Below are 20,472 nucleotides of genomic sequence, written 5' to 3' on the forward strand. Positions count from 1 at the left end.
CTCAGACAAACGCTAAAAAGGAAAATAGTTTTTCTTTTCAAAAAGGTGACTTAGCTAGATCTGCTTATTTCGGGCAGTGGGTTGTCTGTGGAGAAATCCATCGCTGTATTGTTTTGTATCAAAGGGGTTTGTTGTTGTCTTAATTACGACTAGTGTGTGTTTTCCTTTCTGACCCATTATGTTAAATGGAGCGTGAAAAGATCTGACAAGGCAGTTTGTTCTGTTCTTTTTCACTTCCTGAGGTCAGAGAGTTTGTTGGGCATACCCTGGGACAGTACATTTAGTTGGACTGCTGTGACACAGAGAAGGAAACTACACTTCCCTTTTGACAGGATGCCATTGTCATAAGCTCTCACTGCAGGACTGACAGACAGACAGCACCCGTTTTCACCGGCTAGAACGTGCAAGGCTGTGGGCTGACCATGCGTGAAGGACCATACAGCTTCACACACACACACACAACTGTGTGTGTGTGTGTGTGTGTGTGTGTGTGTGTGTGTGTGTGTGTGTGTGTGTGTGTGTGTGTGTGTGTGTGTGTGTGTGATTTGAGGCTGCCGTTTTATTTATACAACCTTGACAGACAGAGGGATCAGACAGGGAGGCTGGGAATTGATGTTGATGCAAGAAATCCTTATTCTCTATAGTGTGATGATTGTTTCTTGAATTGATGACGTGAGCTCTCTCCCTCTCTCCCCCTCTCCACTTAAACATATTGTCAAGAGGGTGTGTGGATACACAGATAAGCACAATTAGGAGCACAGCCAACACTGCCCTAGTAGCAGCCAGGACTATATCACCCATTCAATATAAGGTTGATATTCAATCAAACTCTGGAACCACATTCCAGGGATATCATAATTGTTGCGCCAGAATAACGAACATTCAGATTAATTCGCTCAGCCAAACAAAGGTTTAACAATATATGTAAAAAAAAACACAACAACAAGTCAGAGTCAAGCACAGTCCAAGCCGTATTCTCTGTGTGACTGGATGGTGTAATACCTCCTACTGCTCTGCAGACCAAAGGACCACGCATTAACCAGGGCAACAACATTATAGGCCGATCCCAACCGTCTCTTAAGCCCTGTTTATGGCCCATAATCTCTTTATCTATGGTTGGAACCACAGATACTGACAGAGAGATGGGCAGAGAGATGGGCAGAGAGAGAGAGAGAGGCCATTAGCCACTTCTCCAGGAAAATCCCTTTGTCCCACCCTTTGTCCCCCTCTCATCCCTTGTATTGGAAAAGCTAGCGAGTCATTTGCTCCCTTTTCCCGCCGCTTTCGGACCACTCTGGCAACAGATGTGTCTGTAACCCACCGATTAAGAGCACAGTGCTGGTTGTGAGAGAGAGAAAAAAGAAGGTCAACATTGGGCAGGAAAAGATTTACGGGCTATTAGTATGGACTTACACACACACAAACTCAGCAGGGGAAAGGGCTCATAATAAACTCAGCAGGGGAAAGGGCTCATAACAAAGTGGCAAAAACATGATGGGATAAACAACTGGGCCAACACCAGTAGCATATCAAGTACATCAATCCCCAGACCTCTAATGGTCAGTACGTCATAGAAACCAGGCCATGAGACCTTTGACCCACATCAGGCACCCCTGACCAAGCTGATGACTTCCTAATATGGATTCCATACAAGAAAACAACTGTGTCATAGTTAAGATATAAAAACATAAATCAAACTATTTGGACACCTCGCTACTCAGAACCCATATGGATTGTGATCCAATAACTCAGAACTGTTGTGTATCTCAATAAGCTACTGTATGTCTGTATGTTTGGTATGGGGACCCACAATCAACTGAGATAAGCATTCCACCCAGTCTGGGTCACACCCTTCCCGGTAGAGATACGGACTGTGATTCCCAGCAACCACCAGACATGTTTACTGAGGACCCAGTCTAGAGGGCATTCATATTGGAGAATATATTCCAGTCATTACAGTTGAGGTCATGGACAGGCCAAACTATAGGGGAACGATAGTAGTAAGTCAATGGTGAGGGACTGTTTTATTGTCCATGTTATTCTGCTGTGATTAAGTCTCTGTGTGTGGTGTGTTGTAATAGATGTGTGTGGTGTGTTGTAATAGATGTGTGAGGTGTGTTGAAATAGATGTGTTGTAATAGATGTGTGAGGTGTGTTGTAATAGATGTGTGAGTGTGTTGTAATAGATGTGTGTGTGTGTAATAGATGTGTGATGTGTTGTTGTTAATAGATGTGGTGTGTGTTGTATAGATGTGTGGGTGTGTTGTAATAGATGTGTGAGGTGTGTTGTAATAGATGTGGTGGTGTGTTGTAATAGATGTGCGTGGTGTGTTGTAATAGATGTGCGTGGTGGTTGTAATAGATGTGGCGTGGTGTGTTGTAATAGATGTGCGTGGTGTGTTGTAATAGATGTGCGTGGTGTGTTGTAATAGATGTGCGTGGTGTGTTGTAATAGTAATGTGTGTGTAATAGATGTGCGTGGGTGTGTTGTAATATGTGTGTGGTGTGTGTAAATAGATGTGCGTGGTGTGTTGTAATAGATGTGCGTAGTGTGTTGTAATAGATGTGCGTGGTGTGTTGTAATAGATGTGCGTGGTTGTGTTGTAATAGATGTGCGTGGTGTGTTGTAATAGATGTGGGTGTGTTGTAAAGATGTGCGTGGTGTTTGTAATAGATGTTGCGTGGTGGTGTTGTAATAGATGTGCGTGGTGTGTTGTAATAGATGTGCGTGGTGTGTTGTAATAGATGTGCGTGGTGTGTTGTAATAGATGTGCGTGGTGTGTTGTTAATAGATGTGCGTGGTGTGTTTGTTAATAGATGTTGTGTGTGTAATAGATGTGCGTGGTGTGTTGAATAGATGTGTGTGTGGTGGTGTTGTAATAGATGTGCGTGGTGTGTTGTAATAGATGTGCGTAGTTGTTGTAATAGAATGTGCGTGGTGGTGTTGTAATAGATGTGCGTGGTGTGTTGTAATGTGCGTGGTGTGTTGTAATAGATGTGCGTGGTGTGTTGTAATAGATGTGCGTGGTGTGTTGTAATAGATGTGTGTGGTGTGTTTTCTGAAGATTCTGAGTCTTTTTACTGATAGCTTATTTATTTATAGTCTGTTTAGGGCTATCAACCAATCTGTTGTTCAATCACTGTTGATCCAATCCCTATACCACAATATCAAAACAGACTTGCATCAAGGACATCTATCCAACCTTAGACTTATTCAGTATTTATTTACTGAATGAGATAGTTATATCAAACGAAACTTTAAACCCCTCATAAAGAAGCTTTTGGGGTGCTTTTATGAGTCTGAGAAGAGAACGCCATCTGCCTGGAACCTTAGTCTTGTGTGGCTCGGTGTGAAAGTGAACTCTCTCAGAGTTTCAAAAGGGTTTGAACAAAGTTTGAACAGAGTTGGTTGTGTGTGCTCAGGGGGTCCTATGAAGTCAGCCTCTCTAAACAGGACGTAAATCAAGCCTTTCAGCAGACCAGTCCTCATCACCAAATATGCACGAATTACGCAATGTAAACACGCCAGCCGGCGAGGGCAGAGCTAGTTTTGGAGTTGCGTTCTCTTTTTGGCTATTATCAAAAACAACTCCAGCTGACATTTCCCGTCAAACAAAACGGACAGGAGCTCTCTAAATTGAGGTGAAAAGCACACAGGACGTTGAAAAGAGCACTGGTGCACTACTATCTCCGACAGCTTGCCGTCAACCAGTGGGTCATTCCTTCTTGTTTCTCACACAGCTTCTTCTGGCTCCTCCTCCTGAGTGTCCTCATGGTATAGCCCATCATTGTCAAGTCCATTCGTGTGTCCGTCCGGCCTTATCGTTGAATCGTTTCATCTAATCCCAGTGCTGACACCAGTACTCACGGCTGACATCTCCAGTCGGGAGGCTGAGGGTGCTGAAAGGGAACCATACTGCTTGGCTTGTTTGTCAAGGCAGAGGCAACGGAGCTGTTCCGAGCTGCCAATCAAAGTGATTTCACCAGCGGCAGAGCATTCCCTTCTGACATCATCTGACACCAGGGAAGACCAGACAGTGGTCCAACACCCGTGCATGTACATCTCCAAGCTTCTTATTGCATTGTTACCTATTTCTGCTAGTCAGATTGAGTTATTTACACAGCGAATGGGATTTTGGTTGTGTAAAAGTGTGCTGTGTTAGTTTGCGTGTGTGTGTGTCTGTGAAWTGCTTGAGAGCCCTTAGATCTTTTATAAAACACACAAGCCGATTGTTAAGAGGAAAAGCATGTCGGCACTTTACGACCAGGACAGGGGTCTTAGACAAACTCATCCACAACTTACAACCCACGGCAAAAAACAGCCATTACGGAGACCCAGTGGAACCAATCAGAGCCTTAGCAATGGGACCAATAAGAGTGCAGATGACAAGCCATCAGTGCCAAACCACYGAGTCAACAGTAAATGATGGATGGAGGAAAAGAACGAGGGAATAAAGAGGAACGGAGAGAAATACCCCAGGTGATGCAGGACAATGGAAAGGTGAACTTCGGAAGTTGAGGCCAGAAGTGTGTCATTTCACCATCTAATACCAAATAGAGCAACCCTTAGTTTTGTAGTTCACCAGGGAAGAGAGATATTATTAACTTTCAGAGAGTAGAGTTCAGCTAAATAAAATTTGCCAACTCGACAGTATCTAAACAATGATGGGTTAACACCTCTGCCATATCTACCCGCACACATTTTCATACCATTAAAGCGTGAACCGTTAGGCCTTTAGTTTACTCCTTAACCACTCATTTAAAGGAACACCACCTATCGCCAGCTACTGCACAATGTGGGGGATAGACTACAAACCAAAATCCAATAAGAAAACCACTGTCAAACAGAGAGGCTATACCGCCTACTTTACACACACGCACACGGACTTATATTGCTTGAATCTTAATTGTTCAGGCAGTGTGTTCATGCCAGCAGAGAAATACATTGCCATGGCTGAAAATAGAAGAAAAAGGGGTGAAGACGAAGAAGAGTGACAGACAGGAGAGGGGGAATGCTTGGGGCACCAAGACGGATGTGAGGGAAAGAGAGAAAGTAAGAGAAATGGTGACAGAGAGAGAGAAAGAGAGAGAGACATTGGAAAGAATCAACAACAAAAAACATAGCAAACTAGAATGCTATTTGGCCCTAAACAGAGTACACAGTGGCAGGATACCTGACCACTGTGACTGACCCAAACTTAAGGAAAGCTTTGACTATGTACAGACTCAGTGAGCATAGCCTTGCTATTGAGAAAGGCCGCCGAAGGTAGACCTGGGTCTCAAGAGAAGACAGGCTATGTGCACACTGCCCACAAAATGAGTGAGATCAAAACTGAGCTGCACTTCCTAACCTCCTGCCAAATGTATGACCATATTAGAGATACATATTTCCCTCAGATTACACAGACCCACAAWWWWWTTKWAAACAAATCCAATTTTGGTAAATTCCCATATCCATTGGGTGAAATAGCAGCATCACAGCAGCAAGATTTGTGACCTGTTGCCACAAGAAAAGGGCAACCAGTGAAGAACAAACACCATTGTATTTGTATTTTCCCTTTTGTACTTTAACTATTTGCAGATCATTACGACACTGTATATAGACATATGACATTTGAAATGTCTTTATTATTTTGGAACTTTTGTAAGTGTAATGTTTACTGTAATTTTGTATTGTTTATTTCACTTTGGTTTATTATCTATTTCACTTGCTTTGGCAATGTAAACATGTTTCCCATGCCAATAAAGCTGCTTAAATTGAAATTGAATTGAGAGAGAGAGACAGAAGGGAGAATCGCAAGAGACGGCCACAGTGAGAAACAGAGTGAGGGACAGAAAACAAGTGAGAGAGAGAGGAAGGGAGAATCATGAAGCAGAGGAGAAAGCATAGACAGACAGACAAAACAAGTGAGTGTGAGACAGACACAGAAAAATAATTGGTGAGACAGAGAGCAAGAGAAACAAGAAGAGAGCTGAGAGATGGAGCTGGCAGTCTGGTGGGGGAGAAGGCTGCTCCCGGATGATGGGGTCAGGGTTCACATCTTGTGGTTTGTCAGAGCTCAGAACCAATTGACCTTGCCAGGGACCGCGGACGCTAGATGGTCAATACAGAGCAGACCCAGAGTGCTGCGGTTGCCCGAGTGGACTCTTTTCACCCCATCCCACCCATCCCTCTCTTCTCAGCCTGGAGTGCACATTCCCATAATGATATAACAACTGCAGAGGGGCCGTTCACATACATCTGCCATGCTGATGACAGGGGACAGTAGTGTGAGAAGGACATGTGTCATGCTGATGACAGGGGACAGGAGTGTCAGAGGGACAGGTGTCAATGGGAAACAATTTATCATGACAGGGGTTTACTGTCATACTGTCACTACGTAGGGATGGAAGGAGGGACATACTTTTACATTGCAGTTACCATTAAAGCTTTCTCTGGTACATTTATGTTCAATCAACAAATCAACAAATCATTAATTGATTTTGGCAATCCTAATAATGAGGAAAATAACACCTGTTGAATTGAATGGAAAGGAATAGAACTGAACAAGGGAGAAGATGAGATGAGTGAGAAAAAAAGGCAGTAATGTTGCTGACTGTAGTTTAGTCAGTACTCACAGCAGAGGAAACAGTAAGACAGAGTGAGCTACAGCTAGCCTAGTGGTTAGAGCGTTGGGCCAGTAACCGAAAGGTTGCTAGATCAAATCCCTGAGCTGACATGGTATAAATCTGTCGTTCTGCCACTGAACAAGGCGGTTAACCCACTGTTCCTAGGCCGTCATTGAAAATAAGAACTTGTTCTTAACTGGCTTGCCTAGTTAAATAAAAAATAAATACATCAGTAACATGGTTGACAGACTGTAACAGTGATTCCCTGGGATAGCTCTCTATACCATTTCCCTCTCATGTAGTGGCAATCAGTCAGCAGGCCCCCTTAGAGGTTAGAGCTTTCCATCACTGTACAACTGCAGAGAGCATCGTGGGAAAACGCCATGACAGGAAATGAGGAGAGAGGGGTCTTATGACCTAAAAATAACCTAGCTTAGACCCTTGAACATTCTGAAGAAGGAGGCTCTTTCTATTTCCAGGAACACTCAAGCGCCTAGGAAATGACTCAAAATTGATGAATGGCAATTTGCTGTTGTTCAGGATCTTTGCTGATAAGTTTCACATTTTTCTCCTTACTTGGTGTGTCAGAATAGAAGCTTGACAAACACTGTCAGAGAGAAAGAGTGTGTATGACCTTTTGCAACCTGCTATTGCATACACACCCACACATACCCTTCCCCCCTGACCTTGTGGGCTGGCCAGTGGACTAGTATATACAGTATGTATATACTGGTACACCTGGGGAATAGCCAGATTAGAGCTCTAGCCTGGACTTCAACTGGATGGTCGGTTCACACTGAACCAACAGAGCAGGGCTTTCTCCTTCAACAACATCACGACTGTAGCATCTATACCAGAGATGGGCAACCGGTGGCCCCTTCCGTAGAACAGCAGAATACACAGGGTGCAATTTGGAAATGTGGTTGTGCATCAGCAGTTTTTCTCTTGTTCTCACTCAATTAGCCCATGTCAGCTAACATTTTTTTAGATAGTTAAGTTAGAACAGCCAGCTATCTAAACTTGTAGTAATCATGATCGAATTACCGACCGGGGGCCCCCATTTATTTTGTTAGTCACTCTTACTCAGATATCCTATTAAAAACTGCAAACATTTCTCCATGGCAAAATGTGTAGAATTGAAGAAAAATAGCTGTAAAACTGTGGCCCAACCCTGTGTGTGTGTGTGTATGTGTTTTTATTAGCGAATGTGGCAGAACGCATTTGGGAGTATGTTTATGTATTCACAGTATGAGTGTGTGTATAATGGTATACTGTATTGTGTATGCACGTGAGCTTGTGCGGCAATGTAAACATAGTGTGTGTGTCTGTAGGTGGGCTCGCCTCTGTCCGCTACAGGGGCCCCATCTGCCTCTCTTTCCATCTGGCCTCCCTGCAATTATTAATCTCACTAATGGACCGGTACTTGCGTTCCCACAAGGTAGCTAGTTGTACCCCCTTTCCTTCCCAGTAGTTAGTCTAGTGAATAAAGAACGACTGGTTTCTCTCTTTCCAGGTCAATCTATCCACCTCCTTCTGACAGCTCTATCCTGTGCTTCTCTCTCTGTTTCTCTCTATATACAGTATAGGTTGATTTTTTTCCATAGATATTTTCTTCTTTCTCTTTTTCATAGAGAAGGGTGTGTGAGGGAGATTTCTTGCCTTGTATTACAGTCTTCAGCTAACTACACACATTCCTGCCCACCCTTAAATGAAAGATGAGTTAACTCCTCTTCTTTCTCTCACCCTTTCACTTTAATGACAGTTGTCAAACGCTTGGAGAACGCTCTAACAACGCTGCAGTAACACTGCTGACCCTGTGAGGGTTAAGTGGCGTACTGCAGTTATGCTGGGTCCCCCGCAAGGTCTGTGCCCTGGTCATTTTAACTTCCTTCTCAACCCTATCCTGTAGCCCTCAAATTCAAGAGGAAGCCTAACCAGCTGATTTCCAGTTAACATGATAATATCTCTATGTCATGCTGGGTGGAGAGCCTCTAGGTCTGTGTGAGGGACATGAAAGAACACGCTTGTGCACTTTTGATATGCTTCCTTTGAATACTTTCCCGAACTTTAGGCTATTATAAGGGCTATTATTACTGATGGATTGGTGCATGTATTTGTCTTTCAGGTACACCTGTGTTGGCGCTGACAGCATCTGCAGACATTGAGTCCATAGGCCGGGTGTCCAAGCTTCTGCATATGGAGAAGGCAACTAAAGTGACAGTGAGCCCAACAGGACACATCAGACTTGGCCTGAGTCAAGTTCCTGCAGATAACCTGAACTGCCTAGATTGGATAGTGAAGGAGGCTAGAGACAAGGTGCTATCAATGGTTCCCACCCTTATTTACTGCCAATCACTAAAGGCATTAGGAAAGGTGCAAGCAATTTGCATATTTTCAGAGATTAACAAGTACATAATACATATTTGAATAATCTCTTTTCAAACCATAAAAGACAGAAAATAGTGTCCTGGGGTAGGGGGGAGTTGGGCTCTGGTCTGGATTTAAGGTTTATCATGACGTGATAATCTCAGTCTCCCCAGATAGAGTTAGGATTTTCTTATTTTCTTGTTGAGGACATACATTTTCCAGTGGGTTAAATGAAGCACTGCAAGGTGAAGGTCAATAACTAGGCCTACCTATCTGCTAGATCATTTAAATATTTTGTTTAAATTCTTTGCAGCCAACATTAAATACAACCAAGTCTCCTCTTAGTAGACTTCAGTCTCGCGTTGCCATACCTCCAAAATCACATTGTCACGCCTCCCTTGGAGGTATGGAGAATTTTGTATCGCAAAAACGCTTTGATTGTCTGTTACTTGGCAGGAGCCCTCATCCTTACGCCCGTTGAAGGGGGTGGTACGCGATATGTTCGTCACTGTTTTCCGACCGGGTAGGACACATTTTGTATAAAGTTGTTCTGTATGCTAGCTAGTTTGAAGAAAAGGTGGAGGAAATGTTTCTGTTTAGTCAGAATGTGTTCTATGAAGACATTACAACTCCGCTGCTTGAATACTCTACTAAAGAAAACAGATGTTTCGGTGGGTTCATGTTAATTGACCTTCTATGATTAGATATGCCCTGGTATTATCTGACTTGTAAAACAAGTGTCCCATGCATGAAACCTGCTAATGCTTTGATCAGTTGTGTTTGTGCTTTAGTATACTGTATATCACTTTTAAAAAATGATGTTGGACCTTAATTTAAAGAAGTGTAATTTTAAGTTAACACATAGTCCACGCTCTTCCTTCAACATGACAATGTTGTCATTGAACCAGTATTGCACTTGTTTTTGTCCGATTCCCTATAAAGGGGAAAGGCACAGGGGRAAAGAGGCTGCTTTTCCGGAAGTGGTGTGGAAAGGTTGGTGAGCTGCGGTCACTCCTACCCAGTCCAGATCCTGTATTGGCCGTCACAGCTACAGCTTCCAAGGCTACAAGGAAGAACATAATGAAGCACCTGGGCAGCACCGTGTTGAGGTGGTGAAAAGTCCTGACAGGGACAACATCAGACTGGCAGTGAAGAAGGTGTCGCCTGACCCTGTAGAGACGTTTTCATGGTTGCTCACAGAGTTGAAGTCAAAGGGGCCTGAGACCCCAAGGACTGTCGTATACTGTACAAKAATTAAAGACTGTGCTTTGCTGTATAACCAGGTTTTTCAGCATTTCCTTGGGGAGAAGTGTGTGCATCCAACGGGAGCAGAGGGCAGACTGGAAAAAATACTTTTCAACATGTACCACTCAGAGACACCCGAGCACATAAAACTGCACATGATCGCAGGCCTTGAAAGATGAGTTATCTAATCTCAGAGTTGTGATGGCTACTTCAGCACTGGGAAAGAGGGTAGACTTTAAGAATGCCCGTCATGTAGTCAACTATGGACCACCTCAAGACCTTGAGTCCTACATGCAGGCATATGGAAGAGCAGGGAGGGACGGCACAAGCTCACACTCACGTATCCTGTATCGTGGAAGACAGCTTGTTGGAGTTTCAGATAAGATGACACCGTATGTCAAACTGTACCAGCCGCACGTGGGTGAAACTGTTACAGCTCTTTGATGATGAGGTCACACAACCAATATCACCCAAACGTGACTTCTGTGACAATTGCGCTACCTCATGCAACTGCAAGGACGTATGTGAGGGCAATTCAAGCACTTTTGAGAGGCATGCAGGGCAGCAATTACAGTCAAGACAAGATAGGCTGGTCAGTGACGGTCATAGGCAATACCTGAGAGATAAATTACATTACCTTGTGGCGCACACAGGTGTTCATGGGAGTTTTTTTGYTTATTGCACATCAGCCAATGAGTATAACCCTTACAAAATCGTCGACAACATTCTGACACGCAATTACCTTACCTTTCGCAATTGAGGAAATGTTTTCTGCTCTGCCCATTACTGACATGAGACATGCAATAGTCCTACTGTCTATCATCCCTGAGGTTTTAGGGAATGATTAACTCAGCTATAACAGTTGTTACTGCTCGAACATGGTGTACACATCACAGCCCATAAAACATTTTCCGACATAAAGTTTCAGACCGCAACAACAGGAAGARTGTTAACAGTACATAACATTGYAAGTAAAAGTAAGTTCAAATAATTACACAAATAAATGCAACAGAATGGAACGTTCTAAAAGTATATACACATTTTGTGAGTTTACACTGTCATTGGTTTCAGTACCACATATTTTTTCCTATTTCTTACATTACTTCTCTAACTGTGGCATTTAATAGAACAATTCCCATTCTAGGGTCTCAGTAGAAGTCCACAACAGCCGGCAGGAACCCTTTCACTTTGTCTATTGGTTCAAGGGCTTTTTTCAAATGTCCAATTGCTGCATCTGCATTTTGTTTTGTCAACGGATCACCTGTTAATGTCAACTGATCACTTGGTAATGTCAACAGATCACCTGATAATGTCAACGGATCACCTGATAATGTCAACGGGTCACCTGATAATGTCAACAGATCACCTGACAATGTCCACGAATCACCCGTTAATGTCAACTGATCGCCTGTCAATGTCAACGGATCACCTGATAATGCCAACGGATCACCTGATAATTCCAACGGATCACCTGATAATGTCAACGGATCACCTGATAATGTCAACGGATCACCTGATAATGTCAACGGATCACCTGATAATGTGAACGAATCACCTGATAATGTCAACGAATCACCTGATAATGTGAACTGATCACCTGTTAATGTCAAGTTCACAAGCGGGATCTGAGCAGTCTTGCCATCTACTTCTATGGAAGAATATGGGACATAATGTTCATTAAGTAGTTTGATAACCCTCATCATGTCTTTTTACTGTCTTTCATCTTCATCCAGTAGCCATAAAGGAATTATATCCGATGTCCTTGCCATTACATCTGAGTATTTGTGAGGTAAGTGCCATTTAACATTAGACTTGTAGTGCTCAAATTGCGGCGACTGTGTCAAAACAAGAAATCCCACAAGCTCTTTGAATTCATTCCTGAGGTATTGTTTGTCTTCAGTGTTTGGCACAAATTCAGATATAGGAACTTCAATGACTGATCTGGAGATCTATTGTGGGAGGTGATCTGCACCAACAWATCAAATCAAATTTTATTTGTCACATACACATGGTTAGCAGATGTTAATGCGAGTGTAGCGAAATGCTTGTGCTTCTAGTTCCGACCAACACATTCCTGAGATGTAACCATTATGATCCTATGGTAGTCCCAATAGGATAGTTCATGATTTTGGATGTTATTTAATTCATACCATTTGATTATTGTTCAGTTGAGAGGGTCTCTCCTCGGATCCAGGGGATGGGCTGTCAGGAACAGCTTCGATCCCTGACATTAGGGCCTGGCCACTGTCAAGTGGGCCCTGGTGTTGCAGACAGTGGCAAAGAGATCCAACAGTTATCAGTGATTAAATGAAAGCAGCACAACATAGAGAGAAATGTTGCTGTTTTAAAGCAATTTCATACAATCTTACATATATTGCCATGGGGCAGAGAGAAAATGTTTGCTTTTTTATAGCTAATCTCATGCTATTCTACACATTTTGCCAATGAGGCTGAGAGATTTTTGCATTTTTAAGCCAATTTCCAGCAATTCTACACATAATGCCATGGGGCAGATCATTTTTTTCTGCCGTTTAATAGCTATTCTCATGCTATTCTAAACATTTTTGCCATGGCTTATGACCTGTTCATATGCTATCTGGGGAGGGGGCTGCGGGGGTGTGTGGTACGCCAGTGGTTTGTGTGTGGGGGTTGGGGAGACAGTACACATCATACCTAGTGAGAGGCCACTGGACTGGTCTAAAGCTTACCTTGATCCCAACCAGTCTTGTTCTAGTTATAGGACAGCCAATGTGAGTCTTGGGGAAATAGTTACATGTGAAACCTAGAGTATTGAGCCTTATAGTAAAGTAAACATTGAGATGACACTGTGGATGGAGTAAAACATGAATTAAATGAATAACACTGTCTGTATACCACACTCCACTTTAGCAGTGTACACGCACGCACACAAGCAAGCACACCACCCACACACTCATTTCTCAGACAGTCTTTGAAGCTCTTTCAAGGGCGAGGGGACAGGGGAGTCATTGTTTTCCGTGGGAACCCCACATTTGACAGACAGGACACTCAATGGTCGAGGCGGCAACGCAGGCTCAGAGAGATGCTTATCTCTATGAACCAATCAGTGCTTTATTGGGAGTATCAGTATGCAGGACTCTTGGAAATGCTCAACTCCTCCCCTCCTCCCTCCCTCCCTCTCTTTCTCCCCCTCCCCCTGTTTAGTCTCCCATAGATAAAGATCTTAACATTAACCATTAGGAAAAATGCAAACCTGTCCTACAATCAGTGTTAAGTGGCAACTTCACCCCCCCCCCCCCCCGCCGCTCTCGTCTCTCTATCCCTCCCCCATCTGAGACCAAGGTGAGGGTGTTCAAGTAACAGTTACTTTGGTGAATGGGGGGAATTGTGTAAATACGGGGGCTGCCTTCCCTTTTCTCTTCCTCCCTCTCCTCCCTCAGCCAGCCCTCTGTCCGGAAGTTTCTGGTGTTGACATGACACAAAGGTTAATTTTAAGACTGAGGCAGGTCTGGAGGGCCACTTAAATAGCAACCAATTTAACCAGCTCCACTTGGACAGGGAGAGAGGAGGGACTGTACACAATGGGTGACATTTTGAATTTGGACGAGGGTGGTATTCATAAGTCACTAACGGAACAGACTGAAATAGGGAGGGACTATCTGAACTTGTCCATAAGAGCGCGTTTGAAAAACTTTATGTCAGCCTTCACATAGGGATTCAAGAGAAACAAGTGTGTGGTGGTGGTGTCGTTATTACTACACGCCGTGGCAAAGTTTTGAGAATGAACGAATATGATTTTTCAAAAGTCTTGCTGCTCAGTTTGTATGATGGCAATTTGCATATACTCAGAATGTTAGAAGAGTGATTCAGATGAATTGCAATTAATTGCAAAGTCCCTCTTTGCCATGCAAATGAACGGAATCCCACAAACATTTCCACTGCATTTCAGGCCCTGCCACAAAAGGACCAGCTGACATATGTCAGTGATTCCTTCGTTAACACAGGTGTGAGTGTTTGAACGAGGACAAGGCTGGAGATCATTCTGCATGCTGATTGAGTTCGAATAACAGACTGGATGCTTCAAAAGGAGGGTGGTGCTTGGAATCATTGTTCCTTCGTCTGTGAACTGGTTACTGCAAGGAAACACATGCCGTCATCATTGCTTTTGACAAAAGGGCTTCACAGGCAGGATATTGCTGCAGTAAGATTGCCCTAAAATGCCATTTTATCGGATCATCAAGAACTTTAGGAGAGCGTTCCATTGTTGTGAAGAAGGCTTCAGGGCACACAGAAAGTCCAGCAAGCGCCAGGACCATCTCTAAAGTTGATTCAGCTGCGGGATCGGGGCACACACAGTACAGAGCTTGCTCGCGATGACAGCAGGCAGTGTGGTGCATCTGCAGCGCAATGAGGCGAGACTTTGAGGATGGCCTGTGTAAGAGGGCAGCAAAGAAGCCCACTCTCTCTCTCCAGGAAAACATCAGGGCTCAAGACTGATATTCTGCAAAAGGTACAGGGCATTGACTGCTGAGGACTGGGGTAAAGTCATTTTTTCTGATGAATCCCCTTATCGATTGTTTGGGGCATCAGGAAAAAAGCTTGTCCGGAAGAAGACAGGTGGCGTACCAATCAGTCCTGTGTTTGCAACAGCAAAGATCTGAGACCATTCATGTGTGGGGTTGCTTCTCAGCAAGGGGTGGGCTCATCACAATTTTTCCTAGAACACAGCCATGAATAAGATGGTACTATACCATCCTACGAGAGCAACTTCTCCCAACCATCCAGGAACAGTTTTGGGTGACGAACAACTGCCTTTTCCGCATGTTGGAGCACTTGCCATAAGGCAAAAGTGATAACTAAGTAGGCTCGGGGAAGAAAACATTGATATTTGGGTCCATGGCAGGAAACTCCCAGACTTTCCCATTGAGAACTTGTGTCAATCCTCAAGAAGCGGGTGGACAAAAAAACCCAAATTCTGACAACTCCAAGATTGATTATGCAAGAATGGGTGCCATCAGTCAGGATTGGCCCAGAAGTTAATGACCAGCATGCCAGGGCGAGATTCGCAAGAGTCTTGAAAATAAATGTTTTTGACGTTTTGCATCAACTTCATGTATGTCAATAAAAAGCCTTGAACACGTATGAATGAACTTACATTATACTTCAGCCAGTCCATAGTAACATCTGACAAAGATATCCTTAAACGACACTGAAAGCAGCAGACTTTGTGAAAATGTATATTTTGTGGTCATTTCCTCAAACCTTTGGCCCACGCTATAGTTAAATGACTGCCATTGCAGTTATAAAGACAGTCCTGACTATTCCAGCCTGCACTTGACTGGTAGTTGCATATTAGGTTGAGCTCTATAAAAACATCGTTCTTTATGCTACTTGACTTCCTCGAAACCACAGATGGTATCATCAGAACAAGCACCACCAACACACGACAGCAATAACACAGTCATACCATAACAAATGGGTTTACTAATAAAACATCAATGCGAGAAGGAACGAGAGGATTAGATTGGCGAGCGGAGCGTACAGCAGGGCTCTCAGAGCCAGCTAGAGTAGTGTGGAAGTTAGCGTGGTTGTATGTTTCTTACAATATAGTGTGTCTGAAAGTGATCCCAAGGGTCTGGCCTGATTGGAGCTAGTAGCTAGCAACACGGAGTAATGACTAGGTCCAAAGAGCTGGCCCGAACAAACGCCACAACAGATTGGGGCGACTCTACCCGTGAACTTCACCCTGACTACACACCAGAAAACAACCACACCTACTGACACACAACTCAACAGACCACACACCACAGAACAAATCACCAGGAACAAACACAAACCACTATGCAAACACACCACACCACTCTGAGCATTAAACAACACCACCCCCACATGAACAACTACCACCAAAAAACACCTACACCATGAACAACACCCAAGAATACACACAACACACAACCACACAAGAACACCACCACAATGAACACACCACCACATGAACACTCAGCACCCACCATGAACAACCCACCAAGCAACCCACACATGAACAACACACACCACAGGCACGACAAAACACACACACTATGACACCACACCACAAATGAACCAACACCACATCCAACTTGATGAAACAACACACCCACCAAACATGAACAACTCCTACATCCACTGGAACAACAAAGCTCCACCACATACAACACACATCACGCACACGACCAACAACGAGACACATCACTAGCACACACATCGCAAAACCTACACAGCTGACAGCTAACACCCCAGGAACCTCACAACATGAACAACTCACACCACTGAAACAGTCAACCCATGAAACAACACCTCACGCACAGACTGAATAACGCATCATAACAAACACATCCACACAACAACATCACACACACCCACGCAAAACACCACACACCACCGAACAACACATTGCACAACACACACTACACAACACAGCACACACAACACACACAACCACCACCACACACACCACACACACATTACACACACACACCACACATCCACCCACACACACCTCTTCACTACCACCTCACATAAGCTCTTCTCTCTCTCTTCTCTTCACTCTCTCTCTGCTACAACAAGTACACAGTAATGATCCTCACAGCCCATCTCATAGCCACCGTTTACTCTCCACAACAAACGCTAACCAAAAAACATCTGGCACCCCTCCAGACCCCCATGAAACAGTCTCTAACACACTAACAGGGCTGAGTTTAATTATTAGTGACACTCCATTAACTATAAACACAACAAGCATCCCATCCTGATGAAGCGACTTACACATTAATAAGGGCCAATTTTATCTAACAGCTCCCGCGCATGTCAAACATTTCGTCTTCCTCAAACGTCTGTGTCATGTTGAGCTAATAACAGTAATTTGTATTCGACAAAGGTCAGCGACTTACGGTAGCCTTAGGTAGCATGCTCTGTTGTAAGAACTGATAGAACAGATTTGAGGTGTAGACCAAAAGACGGGGGGGGGGGAGTAGCGATGATCTTGACAAGAGACGGTGACAGGGGAACTGACTGAAGAGAAACACACTCTGCCATCCTCTGTTTCACAATAAGCAGGTCATTGCGGATAAATTGTAATCAACAGATAATGTGTGGGAAACAGATGCTGCCGCACCAATATGAGAATGTATCTAGAAAACATGCACCGCAGGTGTAAATCGTGGCACCACTGCTAAATTTATGTTTTTGTATGTAATTATAACGTGGTGTGAGAACAGTATTTGATACACTGGCCGATCTTTTGCAGGTTTTCCTACTTACAAAGCAATGTAGAGGTGTAATTTGTTACATAAGGTTACACTTCAACTGTGAGAGATGGGATCTCAAATAAAATCCAGGGAAAACCGTCTCAAAGAAAACCATTAGTAAAACTACGCACGGTCATGGATTGAAAATCCTGCAGCTGCAGGTCCCCCTGCTCAGCCAGCGCATGTCAGGCCGTTGAAGATTTGCCATGACCATCTGATGCATCCAGAGGAGAGCGATGGGAGGAAGGTCATGTGCGTCTGATTGAGACAAAAATAGAGCTTTTTGGTCTAAGACTTCCATTCGCCGTGATTTGGAGGAAGAAAAGGATGAGTACACCCCAAGAACACATCCCAACGTGACAGCATGCGAGGTGGAACTCATTCTTTGGGGAGCTTTTTCTGCAAAGGGGTAGGACAGTGCACCGTATTGAGGCCCCGGAGATGGATGGCGGCCATGTATCGCGAGATCTTTGCGCAACAACTTCCTAACATTAAGAACAATTGAAGGATGGTCGTGGCTGGATCTCTTCTCAGCATGGACAACGGCCCACAGAAACACACTGACAGGGCAACTAAGGAGGTGGCTTTCCGTTAAGAAAGCATCTCAAGGTCGTGGAGGTGGGCCCTAGCCAGTCCTCCAACGACTGAACCCAATAGAAAATCTTTGGGAGGGAGCTGAAGTCCGTATTGGCCCAGCGACAGCGCCGAAACCTGAAGATCTGGAGAGGTCTGTATGGAGGATGTGGATTCGCACAATACCTGCCTGCAGTGTGTGCAAACCTGGAAGACTACAGGAAACGTATGATCTCTGTAATTGGCAACCAAAGGTTTCTTGGGTACAATTTTAAGTTCTGCTTTTCTGATGTATCAAATAGTTATGTCATGCAATAAAATGCAAATTAATTACTTACAAATCATACAATGTGATTTTCTGGATTTTTGTTTTAGATTCCGTCTCTCACAGTTGAAGTGTACCTATGATAAAAATTACAGACCTCTACATGCTTTGTAAGTAGGAAAACCTGCAAAATCGGCAGTGTATCAAATACTTGTTCTCCCCAAGTATTTGATACACACACACACACACACACAGAGTACACAGTGTACGTACATATACATATATACAGTACCAGTCAAAAGTTTGGACACATCCTGCTGCAGGATGCTGTGGTAGCCATGCTGATTAAGTGTGCCTTGAATTCTAAACAAATCACAGACAGTTTCACCAGCAAATCACCCCCACACCTTAACACCTCCTTCTCCATGCTTTATGGTGGCAAATACACATGCAGATATAATCTGTTCACCGGGTCTCACAAAGACACGGCGGTTGGAGCCAAAAATCTCACATTTTGACTCCAGACCAAAGGACAAATTTCCATCAGTCTAATGTCTATTGCTTGTGTTTCTTGGCACAAGCAAGTCTCTTCTTCTTATTGGTGTCCTTTATTAGGTAGTTGTTGTGGAATTGTTAGATTACTTGTTAGATATTACCGCACTGTCGGAACTAGAAGCACAAGCATTTCGCTACACTCGCATTAACATCTGCTACCATGTGTATGTGACCAATAACATTTGATTTGATTCGTAGTGGTTTCTTTGAAGCAATTTGACCATGAAGGTCTGATTCACACAGTCTCCTCTGAACAGTTGATGTTGAGATGTGTCTGTTACTTGAACTCTGAAGCATTTATTTCGGCTGCAATTTCTGAGGCTGGTAACTTTAATGAACTTATCCTCTGCAGCAGAGGTAACTCTGGGTCTTCCATTCCTGTGGCGGTCATCATGAGAGCCAGTTTCATCATAGCTGTTGATGGTTTTTGCAACTGCACTTGGTGAAACTTTCAAATTTCTTGAAATTTTCCATATTGACTGATCATGTCTTAAAGTAATGATGGACTGGCGTTTCTCTTAGCTTATTTGAGCTGATCTTGCCATAATATGGACTTGGTCTTTTACCAAATAGGCCTATCTTCTGTATACCCCCCTACCTTGTCACAACACAACTGATTGGCACAAACGCATTATGAAGGAAAGACATTCCACACATGAACTTTTAACAAGGCACACCTGTTAATTGAAATGCATTCCCGGTGACTACCTCATGAAGCTAGTTGAGAGAATGCCAAGAGTCTGCAAAGCTGTCATCAAGCCAAAGCGTGGCAATTTGAAGACTCTTATTCTACAATGTAGAAAATAGTAAAAATAAAGAAAAACCCTTGAATGAGTAGGTATTCTAAGATTTTTGACTGGTAGTGTGTATGTATGTATGTATGTATATGTATGTATGTATGTATGTATGTATGTATGTATGTATGTATGTATGTATGTATGTATGTATGTATGTATGTATGTATGTATGTATGTCTACACTACCATTCAAAAGCTTGGGGTCACTTAGAAATGTCCTTGTTTTTGAAAGAAAAGCACATTTTTTTGTCCATCATTTTTTGTCCCAAACATTAAATTGATCAGAAATACAGTGTAGATATTGTTAATGCTGTTAATTGACATTGTAGCTGAAAATGGCAGATTTTTTATGGAATATCTACATAGGCGTACAGAGGCCGTTATCAGCAACCATCACTCCTGTGTTCCAATGGCACGTTGTGTTACTAATCCAAGTTAATAATTTTAAAGGCTAATTGATCATTCGAAAACCTTTTGCATTATGTTAGCACAGCTGAAAACTGTTGTTCTGATTAAAGAGCAATAAAACTGGCCTTCTTTAGACTAGTTGAGTATCTGGAGAATCAGCATTTTGTGGTTTGATTACAGGCTCAAAATGGCCAAAACAAGACCTTTCTTCTGAAACTCGTCAGTCTATTCTTGTTCTGAGAAATGCAGTCCATTCCATGCAAGAAATTTCCATGAAACTGAAGATCTCGTACAACGCTGTGTACTACTCCCTTCACAGAACAGCACCAAAATGGCTCTACCAGAATAAAAGAGGAGTGGGAGGCCCCGGTGCACAACTGGCAAAGAG

The 20,472-nt window shown here is 43.4% G+C and overlaps 1 protein-coding gene across 1 annotated transcript in view; it reads right to left on the bottom strand.

Moving 5' to 3' along the window:
* The window catches only part of LOC111965815 (alpha-1,3-mannosyl-glycoprotein 4-beta-N-acetylglucosaminyltransferase B-like), a 191,489-nt gene that overhangs the window by 148,974 nt on the left and 22,043 nt on the right, over window positions 1–20,472 (bottom strand).

The sequence above is a fragment of the Salvelinus sp. IW2-2015 genome, linkage group LG6.2 (assembly GCF_002910315.2).
Source record: "Salvelinus sp. IW2-2015 linkage group LG6.2, ASM291031v2, whole genome shotgun sequence".
In the NCBI taxonomy this organism is placed as follows: Eukaryota; Metazoa; Chordata; class Actinopteri; order Salmoniformes; family Salmonidae; genus Salvelinus; species Salvelinus sp. IW2-2015.